Below are 23,040 nucleotides of genomic sequence, written 5' to 3' on the forward strand. Positions count from 1 at the left end.
ATCCTGGCTTGTATCAGAAACACTGTGACCAGCAGGGCTAGGGAGGTGATCGTCCCCCTGTACTCGGCTCTGGTGAGGCCGCACCTCGAGTACTGTGTTCAGTTTTGGGCCCCTCGCTACAAGAAGGACATCGAGGTGCTCGAGCGGGTCCAAAGAAGGGCGACGAAGCTGGTGAGGGGCCTGGAGAGCAAGTCCTACGAGGAGCGGCTGAAGGAGCTGGGCTTGTTCAGCCTAGAGAAGAGGAGGCTCAGGGGTGACCTTATTGCTCTGTATAAGTACATTAAAGGAGGCTGTAGCGAGGTGGGGGTTGGCCTGTTCTCCCATGTGTCTGGTGACAGGACGAGGGGGAATGGGCTAAAGTTACGCCAGGGGAGTTTTAGGTTAGATGTTAGGAAGAGCTTCTTTACTGAAAGGGTTGTGAGGCATTGGAACGGGCTGCCCAGGGAGGTGGTGGAGTCACCATCCCTGGAAGTCTTCAAAAGACGTTTAGATGTAGAGCTTAGGGATATGGTTTAGTGGGGACTGTTAGTTTTAGGTCAGAGGTTGGACTCGATGATCTTGAGGTCTCTTCCAACCTAGAAAATTCTGTGAAATTCTGTGAAATTAAATTCTGTGAATAGAGGTAAGCAAACAGCGCTGGGTGCACCGGGAGTCTCCGCTCCACCAGGATGCACACCAGTTACATCAAGCAGCTGATTTTTATGCACCTAGACTAATACATATTCATTACTACTTCTAAAAAAAATAGATTATTATAATTAGCTTCCGGGGTCCAGTTCCTCCTACTGGAGCATGCGCATCAGTCTCCTCTGGGGGTCTCTAGGGGTCTTTCATGCTGAAGGCTCGTAGTCTTCCTCTCACCCTTTGTACTTACTCGGCACTATTCCAAGTTTATGGAACACTCTCTGTACACTCTCCACAGGTCTTGTCTCCCAACCGTCCTTCAGCTTCTTTTTTCTTCCTCTTAATCTCTTGGCCCCCCTGGCCAGATACCAAAGATCCACATAGTATCTCATAACAGTCACTAGTTGTTATCAGTTGTTCTGAAACTCCCAGACATCAAACACAAACAGCTTTCTTATTTGACGCTTCACGAGTAATTAAAACATTCTTCCCCAGCCATTCACAGACACATCTATAGCAGTGTTAAGTTAATCTCGAAGAAGACAGGAAAAAAGGCTGTAACTGTTAGAAATAGAAGTCCGGAATAACAAAAGCAAACAGGTTCATAAATTTAAGGAGTGTTTTCTGAAGACGTGATAAATTGACTAGAATGAGGGGGAGACTGGGACACACTGCATCTGTGGTTCAAGAACTAAATTGCCAGTGCAGGGCCCAGAGGCAGACAGGATTCAAACAGAATTATTCTTTATGGACACGAATTTATGGACAAGAATTGGAATTGTTAAAACATTCCTCACAATCCCTTATCTTCTTTTTAATATCCCCAATTCGTGTCTCTTCTGTTATTAATAATTGGATTTCATCAGTTTGTTCTTGGAGGGTCCAATTCTTAAGCATCATAATTGACATATTCCCTTCCTTTTTTAATGAAGTTATTACCAATGTACTATTTATCACCCGGCGTATTGATAATGTAAAACAAAGTATCATACAAGGTACAAATAATAACGTCATTACACCACATAACAATAAAAATAACACTCTTTTAACCCATGGTCCACCAGGCAGCCATGAAAATAAATCCCATTCCATATCCTTCCAGGTTTGTGTTTGCTCGCTCACCTCCCCCCTCTCCTTCTCCGGGATGGGAGAGAGAAATGGGAAAGTGAAGCCTGTGAGTTGAGATAAAAACAAGTAGATAATAACAATAATAATAATAACAATAATGATGATAATAGTACTACTAGTAATAATGTGTACGAAACAAGTGATGCACAATGCAATTGCTCACCACCTGCTGTCCGATGCCCAACCTAACCCCGAGCAGTCCGGCTCTCCTCCCAGCCTGCCTGCTGGCAGGACAGTGAGAAGCTGAATTTGGCTTGGTCCTTGGCTTGGTATAAACACTGCTCTGTAACAATTAAAAACAATTAAAACATCAGCATATTATTAACATTCTTCTCATCCTAAACCAGAACATAACATTCTATCAGCTACTAGGAAGAAACACCCTTTTTATCAATCTTTAAACAGCAATTACTAAAGCTAAATTTTCCACAGACTTCTCCTTCTTGTGCTAGTAAATAATCCAAAGCTAGGCAATTTTGATACAAAGCAGTTCTCATCATTTATAACGATTTCTATTACAGCTAATAACCTAATTATTCTATTAAGTATATATACTGGGGTCCTATAGTCCCAGGATCTGTCTTCTGCCCACGTAGCTGGATCATAATAGGCAAACACCTTCAGGGTTGATTCAGGCTTGTGTTACCATTCGGCCTGTCAGGGTGATCCAGCTCCTGGAAAACGAATCACAATTTTATATAGGTTAAAAAAAAGGTTCTTATGTTATTTTCTCAGGACAACCTGACCTTAGTGTGGGAGAAGTCCAGTCGAGGCCCTCTCACTCGGCAGTCAATACCCATAGGGGTTGCCTCCCTCGGTAGACCATACACACCGCAGTGGAAGGTTCTGCCCTGGTCTTGCCTTCTCCCTTTCCTCACTTCAAGCTTGTCCCCTTTATTTGGCATCCTTAATTCATGCAGAGCCTCGTTGCCAGAATATTAGTTCTTCCTTAGCTTGAGTTTCAGTTTCCCAGGAGCGGATTCAACCCTCCAAGTTTCAGTAGTTACTGGTCCTTTTATTCTGGATGCGTGGGTCCCTTTCTGCGGTTCTCACAGCTGTTTCAGTAGTCAGTAAAACAAGGTACAGTCCCTCACACCGAGGGTTCAGTGATTCTTCCCTCCCATGGCTGCTTGTTGAAACACTTTCTTTTTTATCTTCTGACAAGTTAAATAACAGTTATCTAATTTGCTTTGCCGTATGGCCCTTTTCAGGTTCCCGTAGCAGGATTCATCTGATAGCCTTTCAGGTTGATACAGATTTGACTACAGATACCAGGGTTTTGGCATTCATCACTATCTCCACAGTTTCCCAGCTGGACAGTCACATTCATTTTTGTTGCATTCCTTCAGGGGCTCATCACCCCAGTCCTTGCAGTCTCTCTGCTGGTTACACACTTTATTGATATCTATACACACAAAGTCAGATTCAGTACACATCTTCTTCACACAAGCACTCTCATCACTGCCATCTGAGCAGTCTTCACATTTTACTCTAGCACCGTTGGCAGCAGTGCACAGTCAGGCGAAGGCGAGCAGCAGGCAGAGCACCCCGCACCGTCACCTGTGTCACTTATACTACTCCTATTACCCATGCTGTTAGTGTCAGTGGCATCCTCCTTGTACCGTTTCTGTCTTTGTCTCCCCCCTTTTCTTTTTGTCACTGGCCATTCACCACAAATGGATGAGACACATGATTACTAGTTAGGAAAGAGAGTGTAACGTCTGCTATACGGCTGCAGGCAGTGCCAGCTGCAACCTTAGGTTTGTGAAAGAGCCTGCCGGTGGTCATTTGGCAGTGTGATCTGCGTCTCTGCACTCCTGCCCTGCGATAGAGCTAAGTCGTCATTAGTAATAGTTATAACACCGATCTGGGGACAAATAGTCTTTTTTGCATTGCAAGATAAACCTTTTATAAAAAGAATGCCAGAGTGAAGCAGCACAGCCGCTGCTGCCGCTGCCTCCATGGTTATGTCAGACAGGCTGCAGGGTCCTGATGTCCGTCCCTCTGCTCTGTGCCAACTCGCCTCACGGTGAGGGTCAGCTACCGGTGTCCACTGACGCCTCTGGTCTCCCGTAGCAACTCGATCTCGGATGTTCTGCAATTACTTCAATTTCCCCGCGTTTTGCAGCTTCTGTCAGGTCTATTCTGTGTCTCTCAGAGCCGTCCGTGGCTCTGCAGCATCTCTCAGGGCTCTCTCCGTCCAGCGGTAGTCCCTCCGTAGTGTCTTGGGCCTCCCAGCGCCGCTTCAGTCTCTTGGCCTGTTTAGGTTTCAGCGAGTCCAGGTCTCGGACTGTGCGGGCCTCATATGTTGCAGGAAGCATGTCATATCATGCTCCTGCCTTTTTCTTGTCACAGTCAAAACATTTAAGAGCAAAAATAGGATACACAAGATACACAAGACACACCGGGCCCATATATTAGGCACCACCACTCAAAACTTGGATAAAACAGCACTTCTTTTCAGTCTGTCAAGCACTTCATTCATCTCTGCCCACTCCCCTTGCAAAGAGTACAGAACCACGGATCGGAACTCTGCACTCGCTTTGCAGCAACGCTGCGTCTCACTCACACAGCACACTCGCACACGGAGGCCTCCAGCACATCTCATTCATACCACAGGAATATAATTTAGAATGATAACCAACCAAATAAGTATTGTCTCTGACTGTGTTCTTCGTGAAGTGACTTGTAACACTTTGTTTCAAACCCTTACATTTACACAAACACTTTCAACACAAAATACATACATAAAAACACATACAATTATTAACACTCCAGTTAGTATCCCTCCAGCAGCTGAAAACATACCGTTTGTCTGCAGTTTCAGGAGATCTTTGCTCCTGCGGTGAGCAGCTGAGAGTGGAGTCCCCTCCGAGCAAAAACACTCAGGGTGCACCTAGGGGCGTCCAAGCTGCAGCCGATCCCGCAGCCGAGCAGAGTGTCTCCTGCCTGGCTCACCAAAATGCCTCACAGAAAGCTGACTCCACAATCAGTAAGATTGTAAAGTAGGTATGTTTACTCAGTTCCATGCAGCATGGGGCGGGTAGTCCCCCCAAAGTCGTGCAGGCCTAACGTAACAAATTGCTTTAGTAAAAAGTTACATATACATAAACATTCCTATACATGTACATAACCTGTCCCTTTATGAACAGTCCTCCTTATTTTAGACCCCTTGGTTAAAGTCTGAACCATGAGGTTGTTTTTGATCTGGTTCTCGGGGTCTGAGAGGCTCCTGTTATCTGGTGGTATAAGTGCAGCACAGGCACAAATGGAGCACATATTCATTCTTAATCAATTGCTCTCTAATTTCTAATTCCAATGTTTCAGCTTGCTCTTTTCTGGATCCACGGGTATTCTACTATTAATGTTCAAAGCCTGACAGACCCCATCCTCCGTGGATCAAAATACAGGGGGTCTTAAGGGTTCTTTTTGGTCATTCTATCATATAATACTGGATCATTTTCAATTTACTCTTTAATTTTCTGGGGCCCCTATTGTTCCAATTTCTAATCATTATTCATAATGGACTTTTTGGTCATATATCTGGTAATTTGCTCCCTTTCTGGTCCTTGGTCTTCGATTTTATCTGACCCATCCAGGAATTTTACTAGTGGCAATTCCCACAGCCCTTGGTTGCCCAGTGAGAGTGTCTTGCAGGGGGTTTAGGACCTATCACCCACCCACGTATCCCTCTTCTCACCAGTCCAGCCCCCCCAACAGGAGATTAGAACCAGTGAGAAAACAAACAGACCTCCACGCTGACTTTAGAAGTCTCAGTTACACTCTCACACACAAAAACTGGCAACCGTACCCTTACCCAACCGGACGGTATCTTACGAATCAGTCGTCTTCGTCCAGACTCCAATCGGACGGTATCCACCAGCGTCTCTGCTGTCTTCGTCTGGGATCGAACCAGACGGTATCCAAATGACTGTCGTCTTCATCCAGTTCGATTCCGGACACCGGAATCCAACTGAACGGTATCCAAACGACTCTGTCGTCTTCGTCCGGATCTTCGCGCGCAGAATTACGGGCAAAAAACAGCCAGCAACAAGGGAGCTCAAAAAAAATCAAATTCTTTGCTTACCTTTATTCAGGTTCAGGATGGCATTAGTCCCGATCTGACTCAAACAGGAGCCACCAAATGGTGGGGCGCCTCTCCTAGATTAAATCAGAATTCAGGAACTATAGCCATCCCGGACGAGCCCCCAAATTGTTATAAATGGCTCAGGATTCAAATTAGGATTAAATAAAAAATAGGATTTATTAAAAGAATATAAAGGAATAGAGGTAAGCAAACAGCGCTGGGTGCACCGGGAGTCTCCGCTCCACCAGGATGCACACCAGTTACATCAAGCAGCTGATTTTTATGCACCTAGACTAATACATATTCATTACTACTTCTAAAAAAAATAGATTATTATAATTAGCTTCCGGGGTCCAGTTCCTCCTACTGGAGCATGCGCATCAGTCTCCTCTGGGGGTCTCTAGGGGTCTTTCATGCTGAAGGCTCGTAGTCTTCCTCTCACCCTTTGTACTTACTCGGCACTATTCCAAGTTTATGGAACACTCTCTGTACACTCTCCACAGGTCTTGTCTCCCAACCGTCCTTCAGCTTCTTTTTTCTTCCTCTTAATCTCTTGGCCCCCCTGGCCAGATACCAAAGATCCACATAGTATCTCATAACAGTCACTAGTTGTTATCAGTTGTTCTGAAACTCCCAGACATCAAACACAAACAGCTTTCTTATTTGACGCTTCACGAGTAATTAAAACATTCTTCCCCAGCCATTCACAGACACATCTATAGCAGTGTTAAGTTAATCTCGAAGAAGACAGGAAAAAAGGCTGTAACTGTTAGAAATAGAAGTCCGGAATAACAAAAGCAAACAGGTTCATAAATTTAAGGAGTGTTTTCTGAAGACGTGATAAATTGACTAGAATGAGGGGGAGACTGGGACACACTGCATCTGTGGTTCAAGAACTAAATTGCCAGTGCAGGGCCCAGAGGCAGACAGGATTCAAACAGAATTATTCTTTATGGACACGAATTTATGGACACGAATTGGAATTGTTAAAACATTCCTCACAGAGGGAACAAAGAAGGGTGATTCAGGAGACTCCATGCAGTCTGGGCTTTCTTGTTCTCCAGCTGGTCTCTTGTTCTCCAGCCGTTAAGGCATGGATGTTTCTGGGGGTTTGCTGTTGTTGTTACATTCAAAGTTGTTTGACCAATGAAAAGTTGTTTTGAAAAGAACTGCTGTGGAGAGAAGGGTATAAGAGGGGAGCCTGCTCTCAAGATGAAAAAAAGAAAAGGCAACACGATGTGATGAAGTTATGATCAATAAAGAAGCAGGAAAAAGGAGTGAAGAGAAACAGGCTAGCAGAATGGAGACCAGGACAGGAACAGGCACTTTGATCGCCTCGTGAATATAGGTTCGGCCAAACTCAGCAAACCGCTCAAAGAAGAAAGTCTCTGGAAATAGGTGCACTGGAGCTGGAAAGAAGCTCAAGCTGAGAGAAGCTGACCTACACACACAATTGCCCCTCGCTGGCCAAAGTTGCGCATTATGGGGAGTCATATGTCCTTAGAAACACAGACTGTCCTGGTAACCTTACACCTCATTCTCCTTATTAACAATCGGACAGTTTATGAGCCTGAAATATGGGACCAAACTGAGGTCAAGATGTAGGACTTTGCAACTAAAAATGACAAGGTTGCAGCGGGATTTCTCGGTGTAATATACCATAAATGTTTGTTGTGTCTTTTGTATTATAAGAACAAGGAGTTCTGTTTGGGGGGTGGGGGTAGTTAAGGTTTCTTGCTGAGTGTAGTGGGTTTACGTTGCAAGGTTTTGGTAGCAGGGGGCCATAGGGGTGGTTTCTGTGAGAAGGATCTAGAAGCTGCCCCATGTTTGGTAAGGGCCCCACTGCTGACCAGAGCCGAGCCAATAAGCGATGTTGTTTTGCGCCTCTGTGAGAACATATTTAAGACAGGGAAAAAAACGCTGCGCCACACAGCAGCTGGGAGAGTGAGAGGAGTGAGGAACAGCCTTGCAGGCACCAAGGTCAGTGAAGAAGGAGGGGGAGAGGTGCTCCAGGCGCCGGAGCAGAAGTCCCGTGCAGCCTGTGATGAGGACCATGGTGAAGCAGGCTGTCCCCCTGCAGCCCATGGAGTACCATGGTGGAGCAGGGTTCCATGCTGCAGCCCGTGGAGGAGACCACGGTGGAGCAGGTGGCCCTGCACCGATGGAGGCTGCCGCCTGTGGAAGACCCCTGCCCAAGCAGATTCCAGGCCGGACCTGTAGCCCATGGAGAGGAGACCACGCAGGAGCAGGTGACCTGGCAGGAGCTGCTGCCCGTGGGGGACCCAGGTTGGAGCAGTTTTCTCCTGAGGGATGGACCCCGTGGTACGGACCCATATCTGGAGAAGTTCTGGAAGAGCTGCTGCCTGTGGGAAGCTCACGCCGGATCAGTTCATGAAGGACTGCATCCCGTGGGTGGGACCCCACAGCACAGGGGACGAGAGTGACCGAGAAGGAGCGGCAGAGAAGAAGCGCTGTAGACTGACCATAACCCCCATTCCCCCATTCCCCTGTGCCACTCGGGAGGAGGAGGTGGAAGAGGGTGGATGGGGGGGAAGGTGCTTTTGGTTTCTTTCCTTTGTTTCTCACTTCTCTAGCTTGTTAGTAATAAGCAATAAATCTTACTATCTCCCTATGCCGAGTCTGTTTTGCCCGTTACAATAATTATTGCGTGATCTTCTCGTCCTTATCTCAACCTTTGAGCCCTTTTCATTGTATTTTCTCCCCTTTCCTCTCTGAGGAGAGGGGGAGTGAGAGAGCGGCTGTGGTGGAGCTCAGCTGCCCACTCGAGCAGAACCACGACACTGAGATAAGGAACTGAAATGCCTGACTAGATATTGTGCAGACTGTGGGTTGTTAAACCAATGTAGCAACTTCCTTGCTCTATGGGGAACAAACATGACCAAATAAGGAAAAAGAAGTTGAGCCACAATGCAGAGGAACTGAGACGACCCCCTAGCAACAGTGCGCACAGCCACAGAACATACCCGGATGTGCTGCGTATTTCCGGAACTACCAAGCTATAAAAGGGGACTCTGGTGGGGGTGAGGCGCACGCTGTTGGCGAAGCAGAGACTCCCCGGTCGCCCAGCACTGTTTTGCTTGCTGTTTGCTTACTCAATAAATTCCTTTATATGATTAATACAATGCTCTCTGAAAATTAATAAAGGGGGCAACATGTAACAAATTTGGTGCCGTGACTTGGATGAAGGCAGTTTGATTGAAAAACCCTTCAAAGGGGGCGCCCCGATGATTTCAGAGGTCTTCGCTAGGACTACTTTCATTCAAATCCTTCACCGATTAATCCTAAATTCAGCAGCAAGCAAATAAAGCCGGCAACCCCTAGTAATCTTTGTGCACGAACACCGAACGAAGACTCAGGAGTGAGTAAGTATAGGCCGGTGATCCATTCAGTTGGGGTTGGGTACCCCGGAGCGTGGCGTTGTGAGATGTCCAGCAGGACGAAGCGAGTGCGGACCCCTCGGTAGTGCAGTTCCCACATCCCGCAAGGGACTGGGCCACGAAAAGGGGGAAGCGATTTGTGTGTGTGTGTGTGAAGGCACTCCGGAAGATGGGACAGAAGAAGTGTAAGCCTTCTGGTCCCATGGGTGGGGTAACATCTGATGTTAGGTTACCCCCTATTCCTCCAGATAGTCCCTTGGGATTAATGATTAAAAATTGGGATGATTCCCCTTCTAGGCAGGGTAGGAATAAAGTAAAATGATACATTATTGTGTTGAAGTTTGGGGCAGTAAACCGATTCAAGGAGATCACCTTTACTGGCCCGTATTTGGGTCTTTTGAAGATTGTGTTTGTCAGGCCCTAAATATTTATGTGAACTCAAAGAAACCTTTTAGTTTGGAAGAAAGTGAGTATGCACATTTGTGGACCAGCTCGGAAACTCGAGCCAATTTATATCCTCTAAAAGAAAAAGGAGGGGATGGGAGGCGTAAGAAAAACCGAGAATTAGAGATCCCAGCCCCACCGCCTCCCTATATTCCACCACCCCCACCTACAGCCCCTCAAACTCCCAGGCCTCCTAACCCACAACGCCGGGGAGACTGATAGCAACTCTGACTCTAGTGCTTGGGGACCAGTGACTAGAAGTCAGGCAAGAAGACAGCAGCTTAGAAATGAAGGGGGGTTGTATCCACTAAGGGAAATTGCAATGGGAGGACCACAACCAGGTATGGGATATGTGGCCATCCCCATTTAACTCCGGAGATGTCCGAGAATTTAAGAAAGAGATGGGAAACCTACTGGAGGACCCCTTAGGGGTGGCGGAACGGGTAGATCAGTTCTGAGGGCCCAATATCTACACCTGGGAAGAGATGCAATCTATTTTAGGGATATTATTTACATCAGAAGAGAAAGGAATGATTAGAAGGGTTGGAATGCGAATTTGGGATCAGCAACACCAGCAAGGTCCGGCAGCAGATGTTAAATGGCCATTACAGAGGCCCAATTGGGATAATCAGGACCCTATACACCGTGGCCATATGAAGGATCTTAGGACCATTATCATTCAGGGAATTAGGAAGTCAGTCCCGAGAGGGCAAAACATTAATAAGGCCTTTAATGAGCAACAAAAGAAAGATAAAACCCCAACAGAATGGTTGAAAAGATTACGCAAAAGCCTACAACTTTACTCGGGACTAGATCCAGGAACCCCTGTGGGAGAGGCCTTCTTAAAAACTCAGTTTGTGGCAAAGTCTTGGACGGACATTAGGAAAAAAATTGGAGAAAATAGAGGACTGGCAAGACCGGGGTCTAGACGAATTGTTAAGGGAGGCACAGAAAGTGCATGTAAGAAGGGAAGATGAAAAGGAAAAGAAACAAGCACGAATAATGGTGGCCGCAATGCGGGAAGGGCAGAGAGGAGTTGAATATAGAAAAGGGTTGAGGATGGTTCGCCAAAAACTAGAGGGAGAAGGAAAGGTGACAGGACATGGATTGAGGGATGTGACTTGTTTTTACTGCAATAAGAAAGGTCATATGAAGAAAGAGTGTCGACAAAGAATAGAGGATGAGAAGATGTTTAAGGAAGACTAGGGGTTTCAGGGGCTCTATTTGCTGGGGACCCGAAAGAAAAATGAGCCCTTGATAAAGTTAAAAATAGGCCCCAGCGCGAGAAAATCGAGTTCCTCATAGATACAGGGGCTGAAAGATCTACAGTCCAAAATTTGCCTTTAGGATGTGAAATCTCGACAGAAAAGGTTCAAGTAATTGGGGCAAAAGGGGAACCCTTCGGGGTCCCTATTATTAAAGAAGTGTTAATCGAATCAGATTCTAAATTAGGGGTGGGATCCTTACTCTTAGTACCTGAGGCAGAATACAATTTGTTAGGTAGAGACTTAATAATAGAATTGGGTATAAGCTTAGAGGTAGTAGATAAAGAACTGAAAATTAGGTTGTGTCCTCTGAGAGCGGAGGATGAGCAAAGTATAAATCCTGAAGTTTGGTACACTCCAGAAAGTGTAGGAAGATTAAACATTAAGCCTTTTAAGGTAACTATAACAAACCCAGGTGTACCAATGAGAATTAAACAATACCCCCTGTCTGAGGAAGGCAGACGAGGGTTAAAGCCTGAAATTCAAAGGTTATTACAAGGGTTGCTAGAACCTTGTATGTCCCCCTTTAACATTCCAATATTACCAGTAAAAAAGAAAGATGGCAAATATAGATCGGTACATGATCTAAGAGAAATTAATAAGAGAACTGTGACCAGATTTCCTGTTGTGGCAAATCCCCATACCCTATTAGGCCAATTGCACCCAGATGACCAGTGGTATAGCGTAGTGGATTTAAAGGATGCATTTTGGGCATGTCCTCTGGAGGAAGGTAGTAGGGATTATTTTGCCTTTGAATGGGAAGACCCAGATACCCACCAAAAGCAACAGTTACGGTGGACTGTCCTTCCTCAAGAATTCACTGAATCACCTAATTTATTTGGACAAGCCCTGGAGCAAATTTTACAAAATTATGATAGGCCACCAGGAGTAACATTAGTACAGTATGTAGATGACTTGTTATTAGCAGGGAGTGACAAAGATGCTGTTAGGCAGGCCAGCATACAGTTGTTGAACTTTCTTAGCCTGCAGGGACTGAAAGTCTCAAAATCAAAGCTGCAGTTTGTAGAACAAGAGGTAAAATACTTGGGCCACTGACTAAGTAAGGGAACTAAGAAATTGGACCCAGACAGAATCAGTGGGATATTGGCTTTAACGACCCCACGAACTAAGAGACAGGTACGACAATTATTAGGGTTGACTGGCTATTGTAGACAATGGATTGAAGATTACAGCAGCAAAGTTAAATTTCTCTATAATAAATTGACTAAGGACGGGTTGCTAAAATGGACCAAAGAAGATGAAAAACAATTAGAAAAATTGAAAGAAGATTTAGCACACCCTCCAGTGTTGAGTCTTCCAGATTTGAGGAGACCGTTTTTCTTATTTGTAAACAGCACTGAGGGCACTGCATATGGAGTATTAGCCCAAGAATGGGCAGGGAGTAAAAAGCCTGTGGCTTATCTGTCTAAATTGCTGGACGTGGTTAGTCAGGGCTGGCCAAGTTGTTTACAGGTAATAGTAGCAGCTGCTTTATTAGTAGAAGAAGCACAGAAAATTACCTTTGGAGGAGAGATCAAAGTGATATCCCCTCACAATATCTGGGGAGTACTACAGCAAAAAGCAGAAAAATGGATTACCGATGCTAGGCTACTAAAAAAAGAAGGAATTTTAATCTCCTCCCCAAAACTGTCATTAGAAACAACTTCTCTGCAGAATCCAGCTCAGTTTCTCTATGGGGAACCGAATGAGCCCCTAGAACATGACTGTCTCCGAAATACAGAGGAACAAACAAAATTAAGACCCGATTTAGAGGAAGTGGAATTGCTAACAGGGGAACAAATCTATGTAGATGGTCCCTCACAAGTAGTGGAGGGGAAGCGAAAATCGGGATATGCATTGGTAAATGGAAAAACTTTTGAAATAATTGAATCCGGACCTTTGAGTCCAAGTTGGTCTGCTCAGGCCTGCGAATTGTATGCTATATTACGGGCCTTAAGACTGTTAAAGGACAAAAGTGGCACAATATATACAGATTCTAAATATGCTTTTGGGGTAGTACACATATTTGGTAAAATATGGGAAGAGCAAGGGCTCATCAACTCACAGGGAAAGGGATTGGTACACCAAGAACTGATTACCCAAGTCTTACAGGCCATCAGAGGACCCAAAGAAATTGCTGTTAAAGGACATCAGCAAGGCCTCACCCCTCAGATCAGAGGGAACAATTTGGCAGACCAGGAGGCTAAAAGAGATACCCTGCTTAGCTTCACATTACAAGAAAAGACCAAAATGATCCAAATGGGGATAAAAGAAACAGATAAGGGCAAATGGGTGCTGCCTGATGGACGGGAAATGCTTTCGAAATCTGCAGCTTTGAGGGTATTACAAAGGTTTCACGAAAACACCCACTGGGGAACTCAAGCATTGGTGGATCAATTTGCAATAAAGTACATGTGCATTGGAATTTATAATATAGCAAAATGAATTGTAAATGATTGTTTAACTTGCAGAAAGGTAAACGCCCAACACATGAGAGAAAAAGTATTGGGAGGTTGGGAATTGGCTCACCAACCTTTCACTAAAATTCAATTGGACTTTACAGAGCTCCCAAAAACAGGGAGGTACAAATATCTATTAGTGATTGTAGATCATCTTACACATTTCGTTGAAGCTTTCCCGATGGCAAGGGCCATGGCTCAAACTGTGGTAAAAATATTACTTGAGAATATTATTCCTAGATACGGAATTATAGAAACAATTGACTCTGACCGAGGCCCTCATTTTGTCTCCAAAGTGTCTTGAGAGACTATGAAAGCTCTAGGAACAAGTTGGGAATACCACACTCCGTGGCATCCCCAAAGTTCTGGAAACGTAGAGCGAATGAATGGTGAAATTAAGAAACAACTAACTAAACTAATGCTGGAAACAAAAGCCTCTTGGGTAAAATGTTTACCTCTCATGCTGTTAAACATATGGACACAGCCCAGAACCGATGTAGGAATTTCTCCTTTTGAAATGCTATATGGTATGCCCTATGACTTGGAATTGCCACTTGATCACCCTCAATTACAGGATGCCCAGTTAAGACCCTATTTAATGCAACTCATGAACCGACAGAAGGAGTTACGAGCAAAAGGTTTGGTAGCACAACGCCCTCTGTTAAATATAGCAATTCATAAGATACAACCTGGGGACAAGGTTCTAATTAAGACTTGGAAAGAGACATCTTTAACAACACAATGGGAAGGCCCCTATGTTGTTTTGCTTACCACAGAAACGGCCGTCCGGACAGCAGAGAAGGGGTGGACTCATGCCAGCCGCGTGAAAGGACCAGTCCATGAGGATAAGTGGGAAGTAGCCCCAGGTCCCGAGGACTTGAAGCTGACACTGAGATGAACTCAATAAGTATTGTGTGCTGGCCGTGTATTGTGGGAGGGGGTGGAAGCCCTATTTATCTAATTCTTTGAAACGAGTGCAAATAATTTTTTGATTCCCCTGAAGAATACTGCTGCTGCCGAGAAGAATCGATACCTTGTAGTTCGCTGCAACCGAACTGACAAGCGAGGCAGAGGAGTAAAACGGTGGGGAAGTACTAAAGAGGCTGAACAAGGCCAGTTTAGAAGCACCTTGAGGAATGGGTTTTGGCCACCTCTTGCAATACATGGGAGTCATTATTACGACCTTGGTAAGCCATGGATCCGCGCACCCCCATCAACCCAACAAGTGGAGTTTAATTAGATGGGAAGATCAAACCATCCTCGAAACTGTCACTACAGCCCGCGCACCAAGTTTCCATACTACTTTATGTGAAATGATAACTACCAATGGTCTGTGTCTGAATGTAACAAGCTACTATCTTTGCCCAAGTTCTAACCCAGGAAGGGGCTACTGTAATTACCCCGGTCATTATTACTGTGCTTACTGGGGATGCAAAACTATTGCTTCAGATTGGACTCCCGGGGCTGGTCAAAACAAAGAGACTCCCCGGCCGCCCAGCGCTGTTTTGCTTGCTGTTTGCTTACTCAATAAATTCCTTTATATGATTAATACAGTGCTCTCTGAAAATTAATAAAGGGAGCAACATATAACACTCGGCACCTGGCGAGCAATCTCTGAGGCCTTAAAGAGCCATGTGGAGCCACAATCACAAACTTGTGGTTTGCCAGACAGTGAGGGAGCTGCGGGCTCCTTTACTGATCCGACTGCTACGCCATGGGCCCCTCTGCTGCTACAACCATCTAAGGCTTTTTCTGTTACGCCCCCTGCTGACCTGGACATGCCTTTTGACCCAGGCCTATTGGCCTTGAAAAGGAGATGGATATGCTTTTCTTCGATCTTCGAACATAAGGCCCGAAGGCCGAGTTGCTTGACAACTTAAAGCAAGACATATTGTTCAAAAGGAATGGAAAATGGAGACTTGTTTGTAATCAAGAAAAGGAATGGAAAATGGAGGCTGTTAAGTCATGGAACTTAAAGGATTGTTTGTTACCTTTTCTGATTGTACATATGTATAGACATACTTGGGTTTAGTATGTAAAAGCCATGTTCTATATGTTTAGAATGTTTGATGTTCGTGTGTGCATGTCGGTGGAGCATAGACTCCCCGCACACCCAGCGCTGTTTACTTGCCTTTTATACTTTTTATGAATATTTCTTTTATAAATATTACTAAATTCATATTGAGTTGAGACTTAATTTATAACAGATTAAATTAACTAATGAAACCCTAAATGTGAAAGGGGGTAGAAGGGACTGGGATAACAGTGCTGCTTTTTGGGGACACCAAGCTGAGACTAGGGATAGAATGATCACTGGGCAATTACTGTATATACGCAAGGCATGGACTAACTTGTTGGGAAGGGATTTGATAATGAAATTGGGCATTCAAATAGTAAATTGTTAGGCTGGAATAACGGTGTTATTAATGGGGTGCTCTCAGACCCTGAGAGCAAAGATATATTTGCCTTTGAGTGGAAAGACCCTGAAATGGGGTGGAAGCAACAATACAAATGGACAGTTTTACCTCAGGGGTTTACAGGGCCACTGATTTGTTTGGGCACGTTCTAGAACAAATTTTGGAGTAAATCCAACCAAAGCCAGGAGGTGTTACTGTTACAGTATGTGGATGATCTTTTATTGTCAGGACAGGAGAAAACAGTTGTGAAGGAAGCCACTAACAAGCTATTTGACTTTCTGGGAAAACACGGCTTGAAAGTATTGGGAAAATAAATTACAATACATAGAAGGAGAAGTCAAGTATTTAGGGCATCTATTGTCTGAGGGGGAAAAAAGAATAAATCCAGAGAGGATTCAGAGAGGATTCAGGGAATTGTTGAGCTACCCCTACCCAAAACTAAAAAGAAGTAAAAGTTTTAAGAGACAGAGGCTTTTAAGGAATTAGGAGTCGCAAAGTGCAAAGGAAAACAGATATTCCCTAATGGGAGAGAAATGCTGAATAAACCGCTAATGAGGCAAATATTAACTGTTTTACGTGAAGAGAGTCATTGGGGAATTCAAACAATGTGTGATGCTGTGCTATGGAAATATGTATGTGTAGGAATATGTAAGGAATGTTTCAGCAATTTGCATCAATAGAGGGCTTGAAGGGTAAACCTTGAGTCTCTGATATCTGGGGGGATGGTTCAGAATAACTGTTAACTACTGTGTTAATAATACAATATTACGGGCTATATTATGGCGGGGTTAAACCACAACACAGAGCTGTTTGAAGTTGAATGAGCAGGGAAACAGGATGTAGGAATGTTAATAGTTATGCCTCAACCAGAGGCTGAGATCTCAAAATCACGGGTGTGAGCCCTCTGGGGCAGAGGGACTGTGATGGGTCCAAGAGAGTTGTCATGGAAACAGAAAAGCAGCTAACTCTTAAAACAACTTGAGTTTATGAGTAAGCTCAGATTGCCAATGGGACTGCTCAGGGAACTGTCGACGATTGCATTCCCCTGATGGAACCCCCACTAATACCGTAATCACCCTGGAAATAATAAATGGTAAATACCAAAATCTGGTTAAATTGGGAATTGAGACTCTGTTCCAACAAGGTCCAAAAGAAACCCCTATGGAAATTTTGGACCAACTTTGAAATACAATGGAAAACAAAACAAAACAAAACAAAAACAAAAAGAATATGGACCTGGCTTCGGAATACAAACAGAGGCAATTGGCTAGCCTCTTTCTAGGGCAATCAGCCCCTGATATCAGAAAGAAATTGTCTTGGGCTGCAGGCAGGAATGACAGGGACCTGGGACTTCTACCCTAGCAGGTCCACTGGTACTCTGACCAGAGGACACACTTCACATCTAAGGTGTTACGGACTTAACCACAGCCCTAGGCATTAAATGGGAATACCATACTCCATGGCATCCACAAAGTTCAGGATGAGTTGAGAGAATGAATCAAACGATTAAACAACAATTGGCTAAATTAATGATTGAAACCCAACTGTCTTGGATAAAATGTTTGCCATTGGCATTATTGAATATTAGGACTATGCCCCATAGTGAAACGGGTATCTCACCTTATGAGATGTTATATGGAATGCCGTATTCCCAAGTAATGACATTGAATTATTATTTGATAGAGAATTAGGAAAGCCAGAAATATGTGATCATGACACGGAAACAAGTACAACAATTAAGGGAAAAGGGAATTTTAGCACAAAATGCCACACTGGGGTTTGCTATTCATAAGATACAAGAAGTAGTAATGAAAATGTATTAGCCTAGGAGCATAAAAAACAGCCGCCTGATGTAACTTGTGTGCGTCTTGGTGGAGCAGAGACTCCCGGCGCACCCAGCGCTGTTTGCTTGCCTCTATTCGTTTAATAAATTGTAAACTTTGATTGGAATCCTATTTGGGACTCAGTCATTTATTACAAATACATATACTTTGGCTGAACAAGTATGCAGGAGTTGTGTAGTATGTCAAAAGGTAAACAGGAAAATTATCTGCAGTCAGCCCAAAGGGGGGCAAGAACCAGGAATTCAATGCTTCCAAAATGTATAGGTAGATTTTACAGAACTCCTTAGAGTAGGTAGATTTAAATACTTGTTAGTCTTGGTCGATCATTTGTCAGGGTGGGTGGAAGCTTTCCCTTCAGTATCTGCTACTGTGAACATTGGCACTAAAGTAATTCTAGAACAAATAACTCCCAGGTATGGAATTGTTGAAAATATTGACTCTGATCAAAGAAATCACCTTATGTCAGAAATATTGCAAGGGCTAATGTAGACTCTAGGAATTAAGTGGAAATTTCACACTCCTTCGCATCCTTCCTCTTCTGGAAGCATGGAGAGAACTGAAACTGCAACCTGAGTGGGACGGACTGTTCCAAGTGCTCCTGACTACTGAGACGACAGTAAGAACCACTGAGAAAGGGTGGACTCATACCTGGGTAAAAGCATCAGTTAACCCTGATGCCAGAGAGACTACATTAACAAAGACTTCTAATGTTGAAACTGTTAAAACTATCTATTGTAAACCTTTAACTTCTCCTTAGAATAATTCTTAATGAATTAATAAGTAAAACAGATTGAATTACACAGAATTGGAGTGTTTCCAGGGAACACTCTCTGAAAGTGGGAGAAAAAGACAGGGGAGTGTTTAATCCCCACCAGAAGAATCCTTATTAGTTTGTGATTTTTATTGTTTTTCTTAATTATTATTTCTTTATTATAGGGGTGTATATAGATATATAGAAAGGATGTATTTTAAGTTTATCTTAGTAATACCTGTTCCCAATGGATTAGTGATAGGATGGAAGGAAAAATCTGCATTTCCAGTTAATCCAGAACATTTCTCGAGTTTTATTTCAAAATAATTGTTGGATTTGGACCCAGATGCCTAGAAAGACTGAAAAGGCCTTGACCCTGATTGCTATTTCCAGCAGCAACTGTGTCTGGATTCTCTAGATTTCTAAAAATGACAGATCATACACAGTCCCAGGAAGGAACAGATTTTGAAGTTGAGTACCCTACACACAATCCTGGCTACAATATACTGTGTTATCAAAGGTGCTTTTTAAACAACATTGATAGAAAACTCGGGGAGCAATTTTACTGACCCTGGGTGTGGAAATATCCATGAAGTAGGGAATAATCCATACTGTACTGAATATGGTAGCCACGGGAATGCTAATATACATAATGCACACCAGATACAACATGAGAATGCTGTAACTGGATGGCCTGTCCTGAATGGCAAGGGGTAGTACTGGCTATATGACAATAAAGCCAGGAAGGTGTTGTCCCTAGGATGGAAGGGAGCTTGCACCCTGGAGGCAATAATTCCAAATATAACTATTATTGAAGACCCACAAAGCCAAAGCCCCCTTGAGACCACACGCAGAATTAAGTGGGCTCCAGATAATCCTCTAGTAAAATTCTCTAGCATTTCACAGTTTTGCAAGGTGTTTTTTACCTTGGTTAGGGGTGAGTGAATTAGAAAACGCTATTGTAAGTATTTCAAAATCCAAAAATATTGTAAATATATTGAAGGTCTAGAACATAAGTTTGATAGGTTTGCAAAAATAGTACTCTAGAATCAAATAGATTTATTAATAACCTCATAAGGAGGAGCGTGCACTATAATTATTACTAGTTGCTGTATATATGTAGATCAAATGGGACAAATTTGACTGATCTAAAAAAACATTTGGGAAAAAAAAACACAGCAAGATCCTACATAGAGCAGCTCAAGATGACACTTCCTGGAGATTTAGAAACATTTGGGAGAAGCTAATTTTGTGATTACCTGAATAGAATTGGCTTAAACAACTATTTGTTGGTATTGTAATAATCATGGCATTATATATCTGTCATCCCCTGTGACACGCGAAGAAGAATATTGCACCTTAATGTTGGAAAAACTCAAGAGTGCAGTATGTGGAGAGGTGCAAAAGCAACAATAGGAGTAAGAAGAGAAGAGGGGGGAATTGTGATAAACTTTTTGTTTTTTGAAATAGAGAACTAATTTTCTGTATTCCAAGGTAGCTGTGCGGTCATAAGGAGAAATGCTAAGTAGATAAGTGGACAGTAGAAGGCCTCACTGTTCCAAACTAAGGTAGCAGCTTGAGAAAAACAGGATGAGCAGTGTGAGAACAGTAAAACAAAGATCAGAAGTTCTCAAAACATAAGAAAGGATAAATTAAAGGGTTGAAAAAAAGAAAAATTGTACATATATGGTATAGAGGAGCGTCGAGTAGCTTGTGAACCTGTAATACTCAGCCAATGAGGAAACAGGGGAGGTGATCAGGTGTCAGATAATAGGGAATAAAAGGTTATGATTTGTTTACTAAAATGCGCTCCTGATTGACAGGACACCCGCAATTGCAAGTAAAATAGCTTCACAGAAGATCCGTCTGAAGAAAATTATTTGAGATTTTTCTCACTGCCCTGTACTACTAGTCACTGGGTGTCCATGTGATTTAGTCAGTATTTTGTTTTAGTTTTGGATTTGTTCTGGCACTTTGAATGTGTTCTTGACATTTCTTAATGGAAAATGCTTAACGGATCTGTTGCCTTCAGGGGGCAGTGGCGACCTGGTTCAGGAACGGCACGGCGACCAACCCCAGGCTGCTCGGTCCATCGGCTCACAGACACCAATGTGGTGGATGGCAAATGGCGTTTATTATTGAGTCACATGGGGTTATATACCCGAGGCCCATAGCGTCACTTCCGCTTGCTTACATCACAGGCCACACACTACTGTCCATCAAGGGAGGGGCTCCACCTTTCCATACAGTGCGACATCTTCCGGCCGCCAGACCCTAACTACCCACATTTCCCCCCTCCCTATGCACAACCAAATTAGCTAAAATATAACAATCTTAAGACGTAGACATCATAACTTAACTAAAAAACATAAGGCACAATAGCCAGGAGAAAACTAAGAGGTAACTGGTAACCCTGAGTAAATACACTCTTAAAGTAGTTGTTGGTGCTCTACCAACATAATGTAAACTTTCTCTAACCAACTTTTAACAAACAACACAAGCATATTTAGTATACAAGGTCCAAAGATAAGATCACACAAAGGCATTGCAGCCCCCCACCCACGGAGGTTGCTTCGCTGTTGTCTGGATTCTGCCAGTGTGGAACTCTCAGGCTTAGACAGGACGCTTGCTGACTTATTGTCTTCTCTTGTCACCGGGGTATACAGATTACAGGGGTGCCCGATGATCCATTCCTGTGAACAGAAACTCAGTTTTCATTAGTTTTGTTCTGAAGTTGGTGCGTCGGCTGTTTGGAGCTTCTCTGGCCGCATGAGTTGCCATACCTTCGTGGGCCCTCAGGCCCTGGACTTGCGCCTGGGGGGTGATCACTGTTGGGACCGTAACCATTAGCCGCTGCAGGCTAGAGCCATACATACAGTGTGTGATCCGCCCCAGTTACTTGGGCCAGTTGTCTCATACAGTTGTCCCCCCATTCTCGTTTAAAAATGATCATCCCACCCCCGTCAAAGATCAGTCTACAAGTTTGTTTTATATCAAACGGGAGCATGTCGTCTCCCCTGAAAACACCATCTATGAGGGTGGAGACCATTGCAGAATTAAGCCCTTTATCCACAATGGCTTTAACAATTGCTTGTACATCCTTAGGGTTTGTTGGTGAGTGAACCCTCTGCCCCCCGTCTGTCACCCAGACCGGGAATGCTAGCATGGCCAATAAAGCCCAGACGGCACACGCAATCTTAATTTTCCTCCAATTCATGAGAGGAGTTTCTCCGCCTCGCGGTGCAGCTTTATTTCGGATGGGGATATTTTTGCTATCTGTCCCCATTTCCTCCTCCGAATTTGAATCGGTATCTGATCCGGAGTCAGAGCTTGACTGACTGCTCACCTCTGCGTTCCGGTACCCTCCCATCGAGTTCCGGCCCCGCCCCCCACCCCTGCGGGGGGGCCGCTCTCTGCCTCGTGGCTCGCCCCGCCGCCTTCTCAGCGAGGCGTCTGCGCCACTAGAGCGTTTTCTCGGATGGCCGTTCCGATCGGCTCTCTGACCCTCTCTCACGCTTCTACCTCCTCCCCTGTCGTCCCCGCAACCGTTCTCTTTCTCCCATTTCCACGTGTTAGTAAAACCTAACACTTCATCCCCGTTCCCGCCGGAGGCTTCTTCACCCGACTCTTCGTCTTCTAGTTCAGCACCGTACTGGGGCGCACATGGCCGTGGTCTCTCCCAGATTTCCTCAGGCTCTGGTCCCCCACCGGCACCCCTGGCTTCCTCAGCCGAGCCACCCCATAGCTTCCACAACTTTGATACGACCTTCACAAGGGTTTCCATCTTCCTTGTTGGTCCAGGAGTTTCCTCCCCGCCGGGCTGGTCCCGCCGCTCCGGCCGCCGTTCACCCGAATCCAGGAGTTTTCCCGGGTTTCGGCACCACTTGTTGCCTTCAGGGGGCAGTGGCGACCTGGTTCAGGAACGGCACGGCGACCAACCCCAGGCCGCTCGGTCCATCAGCTCACAGACACCAATGTGGTGGATGGCAAATGGCGTTTATTATTGAGTCACATGGGGTTATATACCCGAGGCCCATAGCGTCACTTCCGCTTGCTTACATCACAGGCCACACACTACTGTCCATCAAGGGAGGGGCTCCACCTTTCCATACAGCGCGACATCTTCCGGCCGCCAGACCCTAACTACCCACACGGATCACAATTTATACTGGGAAATTTGTTGCAATAAGTGATATTATTTGTAGTAGTAATTGCTGGTTTGTGTTGCTTGAGTGGAAGGTGTAAGGGGTCTCTGTGTGATTGCATGATTGTGCTGTGTGAGTGAAATGCAGTATCACTGTGAAGCAAGTGTGGAGTCCTGATCCGCGGTTCCGCTATTCTTGAGGAATATGGCCAGAGATGGATGAAGTGTAAGAGACTGAGAAAAGACATCATAATAGTGTTATTGATAAAAAGACCCCTCTGGGTTGTATCTTGGCCCACTGGAAAGACATTGGTGGACCACCCAGAGGAAATGTTAATTGTAAGACTTCAAGTAATATTGTAACCAATGGTGGACTTAATAGAGAGAAGAAAAAAAAGTCAGGATCTAGACTGGGGAGACATTGATCTAATGTTGGGAGAGATGATGGAAACAGAAAAGCAGCTAATTCTTAAAACAGC

At 44.4% G+C, this 23,040-nt stretch overlaps 1 protein-coding gene across 4 annotated transcripts in view; it reads left to right on the forward strand.

Moving 5' to 3' along the window:
* Positions 1-19,352: 19,352 nt before the first annotated feature.
* LOC137847008 (zinc finger RNA-binding protein-like) overlaps positions 19,353-23,040 on the forward strand; it is a 207,528-nt gene continuing 203,840 nt past the window's right edge. For all 4 annotated transcript variants that reach the window (XR_011090716.1, XM_068665204.1, XM_068665205.1 and 1 more), the window contains exon 1: positions 19,353-19,362. The gene's annotated coding sequence lies outside the window, so the exon portion shown is untranslated. The remainder of the gene's footprint in view (positions 19,363-23,040) is intronic.

This window comes from Anas acuta, chromosome W (genome assembly GCF_963932015.1).
Source record: "Anas acuta chromosome W, bAnaAcu1.1, whole genome shotgun sequence".
NCBI lineage: Eukaryota > Metazoa > Chordata > Aves > Anseriformes > Anatidae > Anas > Anas acuta.